This window comes from Protopterus annectens, chromosome 4.part1 (genome assembly GCF_019279795.1).
Source record: "Protopterus annectens isolate FY-2018-M chromosome 4.part1, PAN1.0, whole genome shotgun sequence".
Classification (NCBI taxonomy): domain Eukaryota; kingdom Metazoa; phylum Chordata; order Ceratodontiformes; family Protopteridae; genus Protopterus; species Protopterus annectens.
Window position 1 is genome coordinate 633474992 of NC_056734.1, and position 16756 is coordinate 633491747.

General features: G+C 41.3%; 1 protein-coding gene across 1 annotated transcript in view; it reads left to right on the forward strand.

The window, feature by feature from the left end:
- LOC122801261 (fibronectin-like) overlaps positions 1-16756 on the forward strand; it is a 363509-nt gene that overhangs the window by 230468 nt on the left and 116285 nt on the right. The window lies entirely within an intron of this gene.

Sequence of the window (16756 nt, forward strand, 5' to 3'; positions counted from 1 at the left end):
TAAAATATCATACTTTTGGAATGGCTCAAAATTTTTAGCAATAGAGCAACCACTCACCAACTGTAATAATGTGACTTGTTAACAATGGTGGAAACGTGTGTGTGTGTGTGTGTGTGTGTGTGTGTGTGTGTGTGTGTGTGTGTGTGTGTGTGTGTGTGTGTGTGTGTGTGTGTGTGTGTGTTTCTGTTTCAGCCATGGTTGAAAAAAACTAATAAAATAATATGCCAACTCACATGCATCAGAAATGTTGTCAAACAGAGGATACTATCAGACTTAGTTATTGTTTGCAATAGCAAATCCTCAGACATGGATCACTAACTGTTTTATCCTATTCCAGAAAAAAAAATCTTTCATTTTTTTAAATGACTCCTCTGAAATCTTAACCACATGCGCCATAGTTTTAGTAAAGACCTGACATTTGCCCTGCTCTCTTAAGTGACTAAATTATGATCTTCTTCTTCTTCTTTCGGCTTTTCCTAAATTATGATAAAAATGTAAAACCAGTAAAAGTCTGAAGGATAACACCATAACCATAATTAACTGTCATTATTTGTTTGTATACATGCTGATTTGGTGGTCCAGGAAGCCTAAGGCCAGATTAGGACAAAGACAGGGCACCAGATATTCTGTAAGTGTACAGATCCTCAGCTGTTCCATTATATGCACATTGAACAGTAATGTGTAAAGTAACAAGAACATGTGGCTTTTGCTCTCAAACCAAACAGCTTTTGTTTTGCGGAGGTTCATATTAAGCCTGTCTGTTACCGAACTTACTGCACCATTTCACCGGTTCCTTTGCTAGTAAATTGTGTAAATTGTTAATGACATCAGGAAGCATGTCTTAGTGTACAGGATAGTGAAATATAGTACTGGCATCTGAACCTACAAAAAAGAATGATATAAAACTTCCATTTATAACATGGTAGCACATAAACATCAAGAGATAAAAGGAGTGTCAGTGAAGAGAGTCAGGAGCATGACATTTCTGGGAATGCACATCTCAGAGGACTTGTCCTGGTCAGAGCACACACACGTTGTCAAAAAAGCACGGCAACAGTTGCACTTCTTAAGGAAACCGAGAAAAATACACTTGTCTCAGTCCATCCTCCAAGCATTCTATAGGGGCACCATTGAGAGCGTCCTAACCAACAACATCATAGTCTGCTATGGGAATTGTAATGCCTCTGACCATAGTGCTCTCAGGCGAGTTGTTAGGGCAGTGGAGAAAATCGTTGGTTCTTCACTTACACCCTGGAAGTCTTGCACGAGTCTTGCTGCATACGAAGAGCCAAAAAAGATAACCAATGACCTTTCCCAGCCTGCAAATAGCATGTTCTCCCACCTATCCTAGGGCAGAAGATACAGAAGCATGCACTGCAAGACTTCCAGGTTAAACAACATTTTTTCCCCATATCCATTAGACTGTTGAACTCTGCCAACAGGCAAAACAGAACAAAGTCAGCCCCCCCCCCCCCCCCCATCACCTAGGCATGTATATATCTGTCTGATCAGGAATACAACACATTACAGGCTCATCATGTTCTACTAATTTTCACTAATTTTACACAGTTCATATGAGTGCAATACAGAGATTCAGTGTCCATATCTGGATGTGTAATTCTAACTGTCTGTCCTTGACCTGTACCTTTATAAGAGAGATTCAAGAGAGTGCAAAATTCACTTGGCAATATCTATATGTTGTTCTATCTATTTATATTTTTATGGCATGTTTTTGTGATGTCAAATTACTTTTTACTACAACATTTTTACATATGTATATCTTTGCACTAGGAATGAAGCAATGCAACTTCATTCAGCTACACTTTGGTATTGATTTGAATGAAAATAAAGTTTTCTTTGACTTTTGACTTTGACATACAGATCCCCTTCTAATACACAAATGGCCATATCATACAATTTCATTTTCGTGAGACAAAATTACATGAGACAAAAATCATGAAAACGAAACACCCGAAATTTTTCAAAGGGCAAGTAAACACTTACCCGACATGCCCTTTTCTACACTGTAGTGCGATCCCAGATTTGGTATATGTAGTTGGGGGTGTGGGGGCAAAGCCCCCCATATTGGAGGGTGTGAGGTATAGACCCCCACCTAGGTGGGTTTTTTATTTACTCCGGTGTGTGTTTCATTGCAGTTTGGGCAACTGTTTACTTGCCCTGGGAAAAAGTCACCGTCTGGGTATTTCGTTTTTGTGATTTTCATCTCATGAAAATGAAATTCAATGATACGGCCATTCGAGCATTAGAAGTAGATCCATATACACATACACACATACATGGGTTCCACTCAAATGCTCAAACATTGAAGAATTCAAGCACTTGAACTACTGGCTGCAGTCTTTGAAAATGAACTTTTCGAACATTGCCACTGTTTAGGTGCGTGAGACAGTGGTACAGTGGGGATAAGGTAATTTGCCCTTTTCCCGTTGTAGTGTGATGTTAGAGTTGGTATATAATTAGCAGGTAGTGAGGAAGATGTTGGGAAGCGTTTTTTTTTTTTTTTTTTCAAATGCATGTGATTCAAAGTTTTGTGTATTCAAATATTTTTTTTTGTATAGCTCAAACGTATGACATAGACACACACACACACACACACACACACATATATATATATATATATATATATATATATGTATATATATGAAGGCATAGGTTTTGGGTTTCTCTTCAGGCCCATAGGGCAACTACAGCTGTACAAGGCTGAGACTAAATGGCCAATGGCCATCAAGCTCACACAGTGCATCAGATCATTCCACCCTTTTGGTGAGAGCTAATCACAGAAGCCATTATTCTTGCACCCATCAGGGTCCACTACCACTATACATGGTCAGCCATGGATTCAGGGGACCAGGAGTACAATGCAATATCATCCGCTGGCCTGCCTTCACTTCGGCAAGAGGTGTATGTCAGCATGACTACCCTATCACCCCACAAGGATGTGTGCTGTGTGCATGGTCTCCACCAAAGAGTTTATGCCTTCACATAAGGTGTTCTTTCTGAGCACATGTTAACCCATCCCTCGCTAAGGAAGGGTATGCCCATCTGCCCTACCTGCATCATCAAGCAAGTGAACTGCTATTGCAGCTCGAGTCAGCTGAGGCGTAGTTAGGGCTTTCCCCAGAGCAAGCCAAAGTGAAACTTAAATTTTCTGCTCTTTAAGTAGATTGTGAATTATTATAACAGAGTATAAAACAGACCATGGATAGTCCAGGGCTGATAAATGGTGAAAGTGTCCAAAATATGTCATGATTTCTAAGACTACATCAGTAAGATAACCCCCATCCATGGTATTAAAGATGGGTTAGTACAAAAGTGTAGTAATGTCATCAGACTGCCTTCATATTATTAATCCTGCAACTATATGCATAGTAGATGTTCATATTGATCACTGCTGCAGTAGTCTTAGCTATATGGGTGCTTCAGGGCACCTTCCACACACCCAAACTATCAAGTGGCTCAACCTGAGCTGACTAAATGTTTGGGCTCAAAGTCCTTCAGAGCTTTACTGCTGCTAAACAGTAGACTTCTCTGAGGCTTCTGAGGATCAATGGTTGGCCTGTGCTTTCCTTAGCTGGGCAGGTAAATTCCCTTTTGTGAAGAACTTTCCATTTTCTTAATTTTTACTGATGTTTTATTACTTTTATTTTCAGGAAAGCTATTTAAAGCTAAGTGTGTTGTGTTTTAGTGGATTGCCTCTGTTGCCATACTGTTTTGAAAGTTCTTGTTACTGTTTTTTTCTGTCAAAAAAGTAACTTTTGTGGACTGGTAGTTTTACCAGTATTGTTGCTTGTTTTCCCCAGGATACCGGTACAATTTTTGGCTTGACCATGGAACAGATTGTCACTCCCATGGTCAGCCCTTCTTCCAGCTACAAAAAGAAAAAGTTATCCAAACAACTTTTGCCAACACAGTAGGCTAGCACTTTGCCTCAGCCACAAGTGGGCAACTCTGCTCTGGCCATTTGTTGTACATCAGAACACTCATCTTTTACCCCTGAGCCCTCTGATGTAGCACCTACAGCCACTATGGACCCAGGGATTAGTCATGTCCTCTGCATTTTTTGGGATCCTCTCAGTGGGCAAGGAAGAACCACTCTTGTCAGTCCAGGGAGAGGGAACAGGGAAGGTTTCCCTTTTGTGTCAGAATGTTGCACTCATCCCTGGGGAAGCAGCACCCTCCATTAGTAACATGGTTGGCCACATTTTTCCTGTCAAAAAGAAGACAAAACCAAGCTGTATCTACCCCTCCTCAAATTACTTTGGATAGGAGTAGTTTACTGGGATTGACTAGCTCAGAGTTTGATTCAGGCTATTAATTCTTCTTGTAGAGTAGTTTCCAGTAAAGGAAAGAGGGATGCATCCTTTCCTGAAGAAATTCAAAATTCTGAATCTGAACAGGAAGATGCAGGGATGGATTCAAGGTTTTGTCCTCAGATTTCTGATTCAGACTCAACAGAGCTCTCTTTCTGATTCGCCTTGTGGTGGTGTCCCTTTCTCTGAGACTATTGATAGAATGCCCCATTGTTTTCAGTGGGAGAACACTGAGGCTTCTTAGTCCCTCAAAAAATATTATGAGTTGTTACAGAAGGATTTTCTAGAACCTACACCCATTCCTCCTGTCTTGTCTGTTTTGGAAAATGTGTGTCTTACTGCCTGCAATTTTCCTGATAGTTAGCCAGCTGTCTCTAAAATGGCAGATAGGATGTATTAAGTTCCTCACTGTTTTAAAATTTTATACACTATTCCAAAACCTGTCCGAGCAGCTATAGCCTTAGTTGACTCCTTTGCTGCTAAGCACTTAGTTAATTCCAATCCTTCTCTTTCTAATAAGGATGGGAAATTGTTGATAGGTATGGGATAAAAGTGTAAACTTCTGAAACTTTGAATTTCAGAATTTTAAATTGTCAGGCTCATATGTTAAAGTTTATTCTGACATATTTTGAACGTATGAGGAATGCTTTACCTACAGTTTCTTCTTGTGAAAAAATCTGCTTTAAATAACAGTTTCTTCTATTGCACAGGTCACTACCCATTGTTTACAGTGTGTGTGTGATTCTGTTGATATTTCTTCCAAGGCAATGGTCACTGGTACTGTTTTAAGGAGGTTTGCATGGCTGCATTTTCAGAACCTCCAAAATAATGTTAAAAATGAGATTTTAAATTCTCCCTTGGATAGAGATTTAGTGTTTGTCCCCTGTGCTGCGGAGGTGATCAAAATGTGTTTAAGAAGAAGTGGCAAAAAGTCAAACCCACCCCCATAGACAGCACAAGGAACAAGAAACTAAGGGTAATGCTGCTAAACGCCTGAAGTCTTAACCTCAAGATGCACGCACTCGAAGCTCTCCTCAGTATGGAGAACATTGATATCTGTGCAGTGACAGAAACCTGGTTCAAGGCTCCAGAGAGCACCCCAGCACTACCAGGCTATACCTCATATCATGCTTTTCGGCCCCAAAACCTGGACTGAACCACAAAAGGAGGGGGAGTTTCCATATTTATCAAGGATATCCACACCTCCAGGTTAGTGGCATTGCACGAAGTATCAGAGACCATCCATGTGCAACTAACAGTGGGTAAAAACATTGGAAAACATGAAGATCTCTCTGAACACCATTATATTGGGTGACTTCAACTACCCAAACATTGACTGGGAGCACTACTCAAGCCCCAGCACCTTAGCCCAAAGGTTCCTGGAAATTATAAACTCAAATGCTATGGAACAACTAGTCACCACTCCCACAAGAGGGGACAACATACTAGACCTGATCATTACCAACATGGGGACTCTATGCTCCACACCAGAAGTATATCCCTCATTGGTAAGATCAGACCATAAATTAATTTCACTGGATGTCCACATCCCGACCCCACACCCAGCCCAGAAAACCACAGTGAAAAACTTCTTTAAAGCGAACGTCTCACTTCTCAAAACCGAAGTGGAATCCTTCAAGGCCCCAGGGCCAGTGGAAACTATGGCCCAAACTGCAGAATCCTATATAAATGCATTCTACGGACATCTCCAGGAATGCATGGATCATGCTATCCCAAACAAAACCAAGACCCAATCATCCAAAGGCAGGCGTCCAGTCTGGTGGACCCCTGCCATAAATAAACTGTACAACAGAAGGAGGAAGCTACTACATGATAGAGCAAAATTCCTAATAGGGAAGGCATCTCTGATCAGTACTAGCAAAAAATTATGATCCCTCATAAAATCCTCCAAGGCCAGCTTCGAGAGAAATATTGCACAGGACACCAAAGACAATCATAAGGCTTTTTTCAGTTATGTTAGAAACCTGGGATGCAACTCCCAGACTTGTTCTGAGTTGATTCTAAACGACAAAAAATACACTGAACCCACAGACATCGCCAATATCCTGGCAGACAGGTTCAGTGCAAACTTCTCCACCCCCCCCAAAAGAGCAAGTATCTATCCCGGCAGAGGGCTGCCTCCCAAACATCTCTGATGCTCAGGTGAAGGCTGCCCTCTCCAAAGCAAAAAACACTGCTTCCATGGGACCAGATGGCATCCCAGGTTGCGTCCTACATGAACTCCAAGAGGAACTAATCCCTCAAATAAAACAGCTATACAATCTCAGCCTCACTACAGGATATGTGCCCACAGAATGGCGTACAGCAACAGTGGTCCCACTCCACAAAGGTGGAGCCTCTATGGACCCTGGAAACTATCGCCCCATAAGCCTGACTAGCTTAGTCTGCAAGGCTATGGAGAGGATCATCATGGAGCTCATAAACAAAGACATTGGGGACCTACAGACACTAGATCCTACCCAGTTTGGCTTTGTCAAGGGCAGATCCTGCCTTTTGAACCTGGTTTACTTCTTCGAAACAGTCACCAAAGCCATAGATGAAGGGAAGGTAGTCCACACAGCCTATCTGGACCTTGCAAAGGCATTTGACACAATACCCCACTCGGGCATCATAGATAAGCTATCCAGCTTAAATATAAACCCCTATGTCACAAGATGGGTCACAAACTGGCTCAAGGACAGAACCCACAGAGTGAGAGTTGCTAGAGCCATGTCAGACTCAAAACCGGTCACAAGTGGCGTCCCACAGGCTTCTGTCCTGGGACCACTCTTGTTCGGTATATACTTTTCCGAGGTACAGGCAAACGTGGGAGGACTATGGCTCACCAAGTTCGCAGACGACTGCAAACTGGGCCATAATCAACTCTCCAGCTGACACAAACATCCTTCAAAAGGTCTCACAGAGACAGATAACTGGTGCCAGCACCATGGTTTAAAACTAAATGCCAAAATGTATAGTCATACCCTTTGGCAAAACAATGTGCCCACAAATTACCACATAGGTGGAAACCCATTAAGTACAGAGAAAGTTATTAGGGACCTGGGGACCCAAGTTGATAACAATCTCTCCTTTGAAAACCACATTGCCAAAGTGGTTAGAAAGACCTTCTACATAGCCCACCTCATCACGAAGGGTTTCACATCTAGATCAAGAGAGGTAATCTTGCCCTTTATTCATCCCTCATCAGGCCCATCATAGAATACAATGCCCCTTTTGGGATGTACCTTACCTGACACCTGCAGCAATTAGAAAGACCCCAAAAGTATCTCACCAAGAGGATCAAGGGTCTCAAACAGATGCCATATGCTGCTCGGTTAAAAACTCCAGCTCTACTCAGTTGCATACCGCCTACTTTGAGGCGATCTATGCCTGACATACAAAGCTATGTCAAATCCAGAATTAATGGACATGCTCCACCTCAGTAAATCTAAATCCCTTAGAGCCACACGCTCGAGGGACTTGAACCTCACCACAGAAATAAATAGAACTTGCTGGAGGGACAGGTTCATAACCCAGAGGCTCCCTTCTCTCTGGAATAGAATTCCAGTTCATGTGAGGCAGAGCACCTCACTGAATCTCTTCAAGAAGAATCTCGATAGGTGGATGGGGGATCATAGGTTTGTCCCAGGGATTACTCCCATGTCACTATTAGACAGAGGCACAGTAAACTAAACCTTAAAAAGGGCACAGTATACTCAAATCAAGGGGTGGAGTAAGCCATACAGAATCGGACTAGGCTTATAATTGCCCCAGGGCAGATAGCCTAGTATGAACCTATGAACCTATGAACCTATGAACCTATGAAAGAGGCATGGTGATCTAGGGAATCTCTAAGATTTTTCAACCCTAGGGAATTTGTTTTTCTTCATCCAATTTCTGAAACAAAAACAGAATAAGCAGTCTCAACAGAATTCAAGTAAATAGATGTTTAAGAAGAAGTGGCAAGGAGGTTCTGAAAAGAAGTCTCAAATCTCCCAAAACCAAGGACTTTCTTACAAGTCTGAATGACCATTCAAGAGACCTTTTGAACCCCCCTCCCACTCTGGCCCACTTTGTCTGAAATTTCCATTTTTCTCTTTGGAGACAGATTGTTTCAGACAAATGGGCTCTGAAAATCATTCAACATGGTTATAGCTAGCAGTGGGAAGAAATTCCTCCTTCCCAGGGGGTCATGCCTCATCCTGCAGATCAGACTGTTTGTTTTGTCTTGTTTCCACCTGTTCTTCAACACATGCTGTCCCAAGGAGTAATAGAACCAGTTCCTCTTTCCCAGTGGGGAAGGGGTTTTATTCAAGGACCTTCTTAGTCCCCAAAAAAGAAAATGCGTGAAGACCAATTCTTTTTCTTTCTTTCTTTCTTAAACCTGTTTGTGATAGTGCTCAGATTCAAAATTATGTCACTCCACAATCTATTGCCTCTTCTTCCTCTTTCAGGTTTCCTAGTAATACTATACTTAAAATATGCTTATTATCACGTTCCTATTCATCCAGACTTCAAGAGTTTCTTAAGGTTTTGTGTGTCTGAATCACATTATCAGTTCTCTCCCTTAAACTTTAGACTATCCACTGCACAAAGAGTGCTCACAAAGTGTCTAGCTCCAGTTATAACTCATTGCAGGCTACAGGGTATCAACTTTTTCCATACTTAGATGACTTGTTTATTTTTGCGAGTTTTTTTTTCCAAAATATCAGAAATCACTCTCTTGGGTGAGAGATCTCTTGCACAAGCTGGGATTCTAAGAGAACATTCAAAAATCTTGTGTTCCTGGGATGTCAGCTAGACACCTCAGGTAAAAGAACTTTTTCTTCCACGGAAAAAATAGATCTTTATTTAGACCTAATTCTAAGTTTTTCCACTCAGATGTCAGTCACTGTGAGGGAATACCTCTAGATTTTGGGTCTTATGGCATCTATGATTCTCATGATACCCCTGGCAAGACTACATAAGAGAAAGATACAGTGGTATTTGAAATCTCTTTTGTCCCAGCATCAACACCCTTTATCTTTTCAGATCTCATTACTAGAAATGTCAGAAGAGAAATCATTTGCTGGAGACAAAAGATATCCTTAAATCAAAGTTTTCCATTCTCTCCCCCCTGTTCCAAAGCAACCAGTGACCACAGATTCTTCAGACTTTGTTTAGAGAGCATTTTCTGGAATAATAAAAGAGCAGGGGGTGTGAGACACCAAGGACAAATGCAAACACATAAATATCAAGGAGAAGCTTGCCCTGATCAAGGCACTCAATTCTCTGAACCGTCGTTGGTGTCAGGGACCTCTTCAAGGGGTTATACACAATACCACAGTGATGTGGTACAGCAACAAGCAAGGGGGTGCCAGTTTGTATCCCCTTTACAGACTAGCCATGTTAGTATATGTATGTATATATATATATATATATATATATATATATATATATATATATATATATATATAGTATATAACTTCATAGCACAATTTCACTCTACAGGCATCCTACATTATGTCAGAGCGAAATTATGTGGCGACAAACTGAGAAGGACCAGGGCAGACCTTCACAAATGGAAACTAGACCCAAGGGTCTTCCAAGATTTGATCCATCTGTGGGGAGTTCCTCAATTAGTCCTCTTTGCCTCCTCTCTGAACAATCAGCTGGCAAAATTGTGTTCCAGGACTCCATGCAAGAAGGCCTGGAAAGCAGACAGCACCTTTTCTTTTCTTTAGACAGGAATGTTTCTGTATGCCTTTCAACTAATAGCCAGGGAACTTCTGAAGATTCAGAAGGAGTCCTCCAAGATCATTGTCGTGACTCCCTTCTGACCCAGGCAACCATGGTTCTCCCTTCAATTGAACATGGCCAGGGACAATTTGGCTTCCTCACAGAATGGATCTACTCACAAAAGAACAGGGGTGTTTGATACACCCTTACAACAACCATCTTCATCTGACTGCCTAGATGATAGGGTCTTAATTCCTTTTAGGCATCTGTTTTCTGAGGACATGCAGCAGATACTAATAGAGGAAAGAAGTCTGCTACTAGAAAATCATATATTAGCAAAAGGAAAAGGTTTTCTAGTTGGTGCCAACAACATAACCAGCACCTACTCAGGGCTAGTTCTTTTCTTGTTGTACAATATTTTGTGACTTACTATCCTGTGGCCTTTTTTATTCCTCTATCAAGGTTCATTGATTGGCCATTTCAGCATGTCTGCCCATGGAGCCTCCTCTTTCGAGGCAGTCACATATCAAAATGTTCTTGAAAGGGGCATACCTCTCAACTGTCCAGATTTTCGCAGAATGTCCAGATTTTTGCCTCAAAATATTGGTCTGTTCCTCATAAAATCTATGTCTTTTTGGCAAATTAATGGTATGATCCGAGGAATGAAATCAGTAAATAATGACATACATTTGAGTTTCTGACTTCATATTCATTAGAAAAACATTTTTAACATAAACCCTGTTATTCTAGCTACTTTTGAAGTTTATAAGAATAATATTTAAAATCTGTCCCTATTTTTGGGCCTTTGTCCCCCCATTTTGTCAGGCTTTGTCAAGATTTCTTGGGCTAAGAGGGTGGGGGCTTTGGAAAAGGGGTTTTCATAAGAGGCTCCAAGTAAACTGGTGGCCCCTTCTTTCAATCTTAATTTGAACCAACTCGTCTGGCTGATTTGAGGTTCTTAACATGAAAAACAGTTTTATTGATTGCTCTGACCTCTGCAAGAAGGGTATCTGAGTTGCAAGCTCTTATGGTGAGTCAACATTACTGATTTTTCCACAAGGACAGGGTTACTTTGAGAACTAATCTTGCTTTTATGCCTAAAATGGTATCTGAGTTTACTTTAGGTCAAACTATCCATCTCCCCATTTTCTTTCCTGAACCTAAAAATGAGAGAGAAAGGATACTCCATACCTTGGATGTCCACAGACAATTCAGGTACTATTTTGACAAAACTAAATCTTTCAGATCATTGGTTCAATTGTTCATTTGCTGTGAAAGTAAGAAAAAAGGACAACCAGTGTCAAAACAGACTATTTCAAAAGGTTGTCTAAGGCTATTACCTTTTGTTATACTCACCATTACAAATCTATTCCAGGCAGGGTCAAGGCCCACTTTACAAAGACCTTGGCTTCTTCTATAGCTTTTTGGAAAGGGTTGGATTTTAGAAGTATTCTAGAAGCTGTTACTTGAAAGCACTATAAACTAGATTCCTTCTCTAGGTCTAGAGCATGCTTTGCTAGGACCATTCTCCAGGGACTCCTGGACCCTTCACCTTCTACCTTCCAAATATTGTTAGCTATGGTAATCTACCCATATTGCTAAGACTACTACAGCAGTGATCAATATGAAGAACAGGTACAAGTAAGCAAACTCTGATGGTAATGCTACTCAATGCTAGAAGTCTAAACCTCAAAATGCACTCACTCAAGGCACTCCTTAAAATGGAGAACATCGACATATGTGCAGTGACAGAGACATGGTTCAAGGCTCCAGAGAGCACCCCTGCATTAACAGGCTATAATTCATACCACACCTTTCGGCCACCTAACCTGGACCAAAACACTAATGGTGGAGGCGTGTTCATATTCATTAAGGATATCCACACCTCCAGGCTAGTTGCTCAACATAATGCATCCAAAATTATCCAAGTGCAACTAACACTGGGCAAGAATGCAATCCAGGATGCAGCTTGTTAGAGATCCCCCACCATGCCCCAGGATTCCCACTCTTCATTTCTTAAGATACTGGAAAATATTAAGGTACAACCCAATACCTTAATTATGGGCAATTTCAACTACCCCACCATCAAGTGGGAAAACTACTCATGTACAAACTCATTCACTCAACGTTTTCTGGAATTCATAAATTCCAATGCCTTGGATCAGCTTGTCCACACCCCTATCAGGGGCACCAATATCCTGGACCTGGTCATTACCAATATGGGTAACCAGTGTTCCATGCCCGAGGTCAAATCCTTGCTGGTCAGATCCAACCAAAGTTAATCACCCTAGACATCCATATCCCACCCCCAGCCCCCATTAAGGAAACCACTGTCAAAAACCACTCTAAATCCAACTTCATGCTTCTTAAGACAGAAGTGGCAAACTTCACGACACTCAAGCAGATGGAAAATAGAGGTACGACTGCTGAATCTTACACAAATGCACTGTATAAGCACATACACAAATGCATGGATCATGCCATCACCAACACAATCAAGATGTTATCCTCCAAAAAAAGGAAGCCAATCTGGTGGTCCCCTGCCATAAACAAACTCTAAAACAGAAGGAAGAAGCTGTTGCAAAAAGAGTAAAATCCCAAGATTGGAGGAACTCCCTGGTCAGCCTCAGCAAGAAGCTGAGATCCCTCATAAAATCATCCAAAGTCCATTATGAAAATAAAATTGCCACTGATTGCAAAGACAACCACAAAGCATTTGACAGCTATGTCAAGAATCTCAATGGCAACACTCAGATCTGCTCTGAGCTACAGCACAATGGCACTAAATATACAGAATCATCCGATATTGCCAACATCCTGGCAGATAGGTTCAGTGCTAACTTTAACTCCCTCTCACCCTCCAAAGGTCCCATCTTAATACTGGAAGAATGCAAAGCCCCTGTAATCATGGATGAACAAGTAAAGACCGCACTCTCCAAAGCCAAGAACACAGCATCCGTGGGACCAGACAACATCCCAGGCTGCGTACTGCATGAACTACAGAACTAACTGGCACCCCACCTAAGACCATGTTCACTCATAGCCTCACCTCAGGCTATGTGCCAACTGAATAGTGCACAGTGACGGTTATCCCACTCCACAAAGTGGGTGGCACCACGGATCCCGGAAACTACCGCCCCATTAGCCTGATGAGCCTGGTCTGCAAGACCATGGAACATATCATCTTGGAGTTTATAAACAAAGATATACGTAACCTCCAAACCCTGGACCCCACTCAGTTTGGATTTGTAAAAGGTAGATCATGTCTACTAAACATGACTGACTCCTCATCAAGGCTTTCGATACCATTCCCCACTCTGGAATTATAGATAAACTCACTAAGCTGGGCATAAATCCCTATGTCATAAGATGGGTGGCCAACTGGCTCATTGACAGAACTCACACAGTAAAAGTTGCCGACACCAAGTCCAACTTCAGACCAGTGACGAGTGGAGTACCACAGGGTTATGTCCTGGGTCCTCTCCTGTTCAGCATCTACTTCTCTGAAGTGCAGGCCAACACAGAAGGTCTTTGGCTAACAAAGTTCACAGACGACTGCAAACTGGGAGCCATAATCGAATCACCTGATGACGTAGCCATTCCTCAAAAGGACCTCACAGAGACAGATGCTTGGTGTCAAAGTCATAGCCTCAAGCTCAATGCTAAGAAGTGCATTGTCATCCCTTTTGGGAAAAACACAGTACCCATGAACTACCACATAGGCGGTAGCTTACTAAACACTGAAAGTGTGATAAGGGACTACGGGACACAGGTGGACAGTAGTCTCTCCTTTGATAACCACATCACCACAGTAATCAGGAAATCCTTCTACATGGCACACCTCATCACAAAAGAGTTCTCCTCTAGAAAAAAGGAGGTCAATTTTCCTCTCTACTCATCCCTCATCAGATCCATTATAGAGTACAATGCCCCATTTGGCATGTATCTCACAAGATACCTACAACAATTGGAAAGGCCACAGAAATACCTCACTAAGAGGATTACCGGCCTCAAACAGATGCCATATGCAGACCGTCTCAAAAAACTCCAGCTCTCCTCCATTGTATATCGCCTACTCAGAGGTGATCTCTGCCTAACATACAAAGCTATGTCAAACCAAGAGCTGTTGGACATGCTACACTTAAAGAAATCCCAATCTCTCCGAACCACATGCTCCAGTGACCTAAACCTTGTCACCACGATAAACAAAACATGTTGGAGGGACAGATTACTGTCCCAGAGACTTCCCATACTCTGGAACAAACTACTCATTCATGTCAAGCAAAGCTCCTCATTATCCCTCTTTAAGAAAAACCTTGACGAATGGATGGGAAAAAGAAAATTCACCCTGAGGATCACTTCTATGGCACTGCCTGACAGGGCCACACGAAAATAATTTTCTTGGGTGGCAAAAGCCAGGGAACGTTTTTTGGCTAGGCTTATATGTGCCCCAGGGCTGATAGCCTAGTACCTACCTATGAACCTATTTGGCTTTTGACATTTTGTAAATTGAACTTGCTATAACAGTAGACATTCAAATGATCCCTGCTGCATTAGCCATGCTCTTCCTCCATCCCCCTTGTTTTTTTTGGTGTCTTTTTGATGCCAGGTTGGGGACATTTTTTTTTTATTTCTAGCCTTATCCTTTCAGGGCTCAGCCTCCTTCTCTCTCTGCTGGCAAGAAAGTTCTGAAGGGCTTTGCACCCAAACTTGTTTTTTAGTCAGCTCAGCTCGAGGTGTTTGACAGTTTGGACACATGGGAGGTGCCCTGAAGCTTTGGTAACTGGCTGGCTGTTATATCCTATGCAGGATATAACCCATGTAGCTAAGGCTACTGCACCAGTGATCATTCAAGCATCTACTATTATGAAAGTTCAGCTTGCACAGCTGTACTTTATAAATGTTTTAGATATCTCTGCAGCTGACAGAACACTGCATCCCTCATGATTCTAGAACATTACATTAATTTCTGTTTGTGAATAGCCTAAAAGTGAAAGTGTCATCTGTAAATGAAATAAAATCACTAGTGTACGATCATTAAATAATGAAAGAGAAAAATGTTTCCGTTAACTCTTCTGGAGAAGCGATTCTATATCTGTCCTGAAAATACAAATCTCAACAAAACCTGTGCAGTTTCTAGCAGGACAGTCTGTTTCCTAACAAAATTGATAAGGATTTCCTATACAAATTATTTTCTGGCCCCTGAGGAAATCTGTTTTTACATTTCTTACCTTCTACACACTAACCTTCGCAATCTATACTTATTACACTAAGCAAAACAAGCAGTTAATTTGCTTAAATTCATTCCAGACTTTTGTTCTTTTGGAGCAGGCTATTCTGAGTTTCCATACTATCCAGAGATTCACTCTTTTGTATTCTGTGTATGAAAGAGATAAATAAATAACCTGAAGATAAAGCAGAATGGTAAGGGGGTATTCTACTTCCAGTGTCGCACAGCGCCATTCCTGTGACACAAGTCTGCCCCACAGTGGATCAAGTCAGTTATATTTTAGTGCTCGATAGTTTACTATGGCATCACTCAGTCTTGATTTCTTCATTTTAATGTTGAAATGTTAGCAGAAGTTCCCCAGTGCCTTAAACCTTTTGAAAATACTTGGCAGCAGCTCACCATGTTTCAGTATCCTCTCCCATACTGCTGCTCTGCGTGTACATATGCCAAAGTACTTCAGTGCTTCTCATTCTAAATTCATTGGTGTTTCCTCCTTGAAATCTGCTACAGTTTTAAGGTTATTAAACCCAGCTGGACAAACCCAGTAAACAGAAGCAACATAAATAAAAATGAATAAAAATACAGCATTCACTGGTCCCAGCTAGTAATTAGCTATTACTCACACCAGGTACTCGTCCATAAGGAGTAGTTGTTTATGATCCCTAAAGCCATCCTCGACAACCTTAATGTCATCATCAAGCTTTATTGTGTCAGTGACTTGCTTTATGTAGAGAGAAAACATTATGGAGACACAAGTAACCTGCCTTCTTCTATAGTCAGACTAATCCACTTTGGAAGACCCTTACAATTTTATATACCTGTTTCTTCACTAATAACCAAAGTATCACTGCAAGAATAAATATGAAAGGTCAAATATTTTAATACCAATACCAGGTGGCTCCAACTAATCACATCGAACACCTTCTCTATGTCAAGGATGATCACAGGCAGCAAAGTAGCTCCTCCAAGCACATTCATTTACATGAACTGTTTTGTTCATATTACTTTCTGCCTGGGTATAATTTAACACTGATCCCTGTGAATGAACTCTGGAAAGTCTGTAGCTAAACTGTTGGCCATTACTGCCATAAAAAAATAATTATCTGAATTTAGGACAAAGAAGGAATTTAGACAGCTAAATGTCTACAAGTTAATATATAACTTCCTGACCCTAGATGCTAAAGCATTCATTATAGTAAGTTTCCTTCAAGCCACCTCATCCCAAGCCACCTAATAACAAAATCCAGTTTGTCCCAGTCCCCTTCAGTAACACACATCACACCAAATGACATTTGACGACCTTTATTAAATTTCCATAACATAGCTTTGATCACCATCTTTATTAATTACAGCTATTCATAATATAATTGATTCTAAATACAGCATAACATCCTTGTAATGTTAATCAGGGCAGAATATCTACTCACCCTGCCCCAGTAAGCAGCGTCCATACCTCTACTCACTTACTTTACTTATG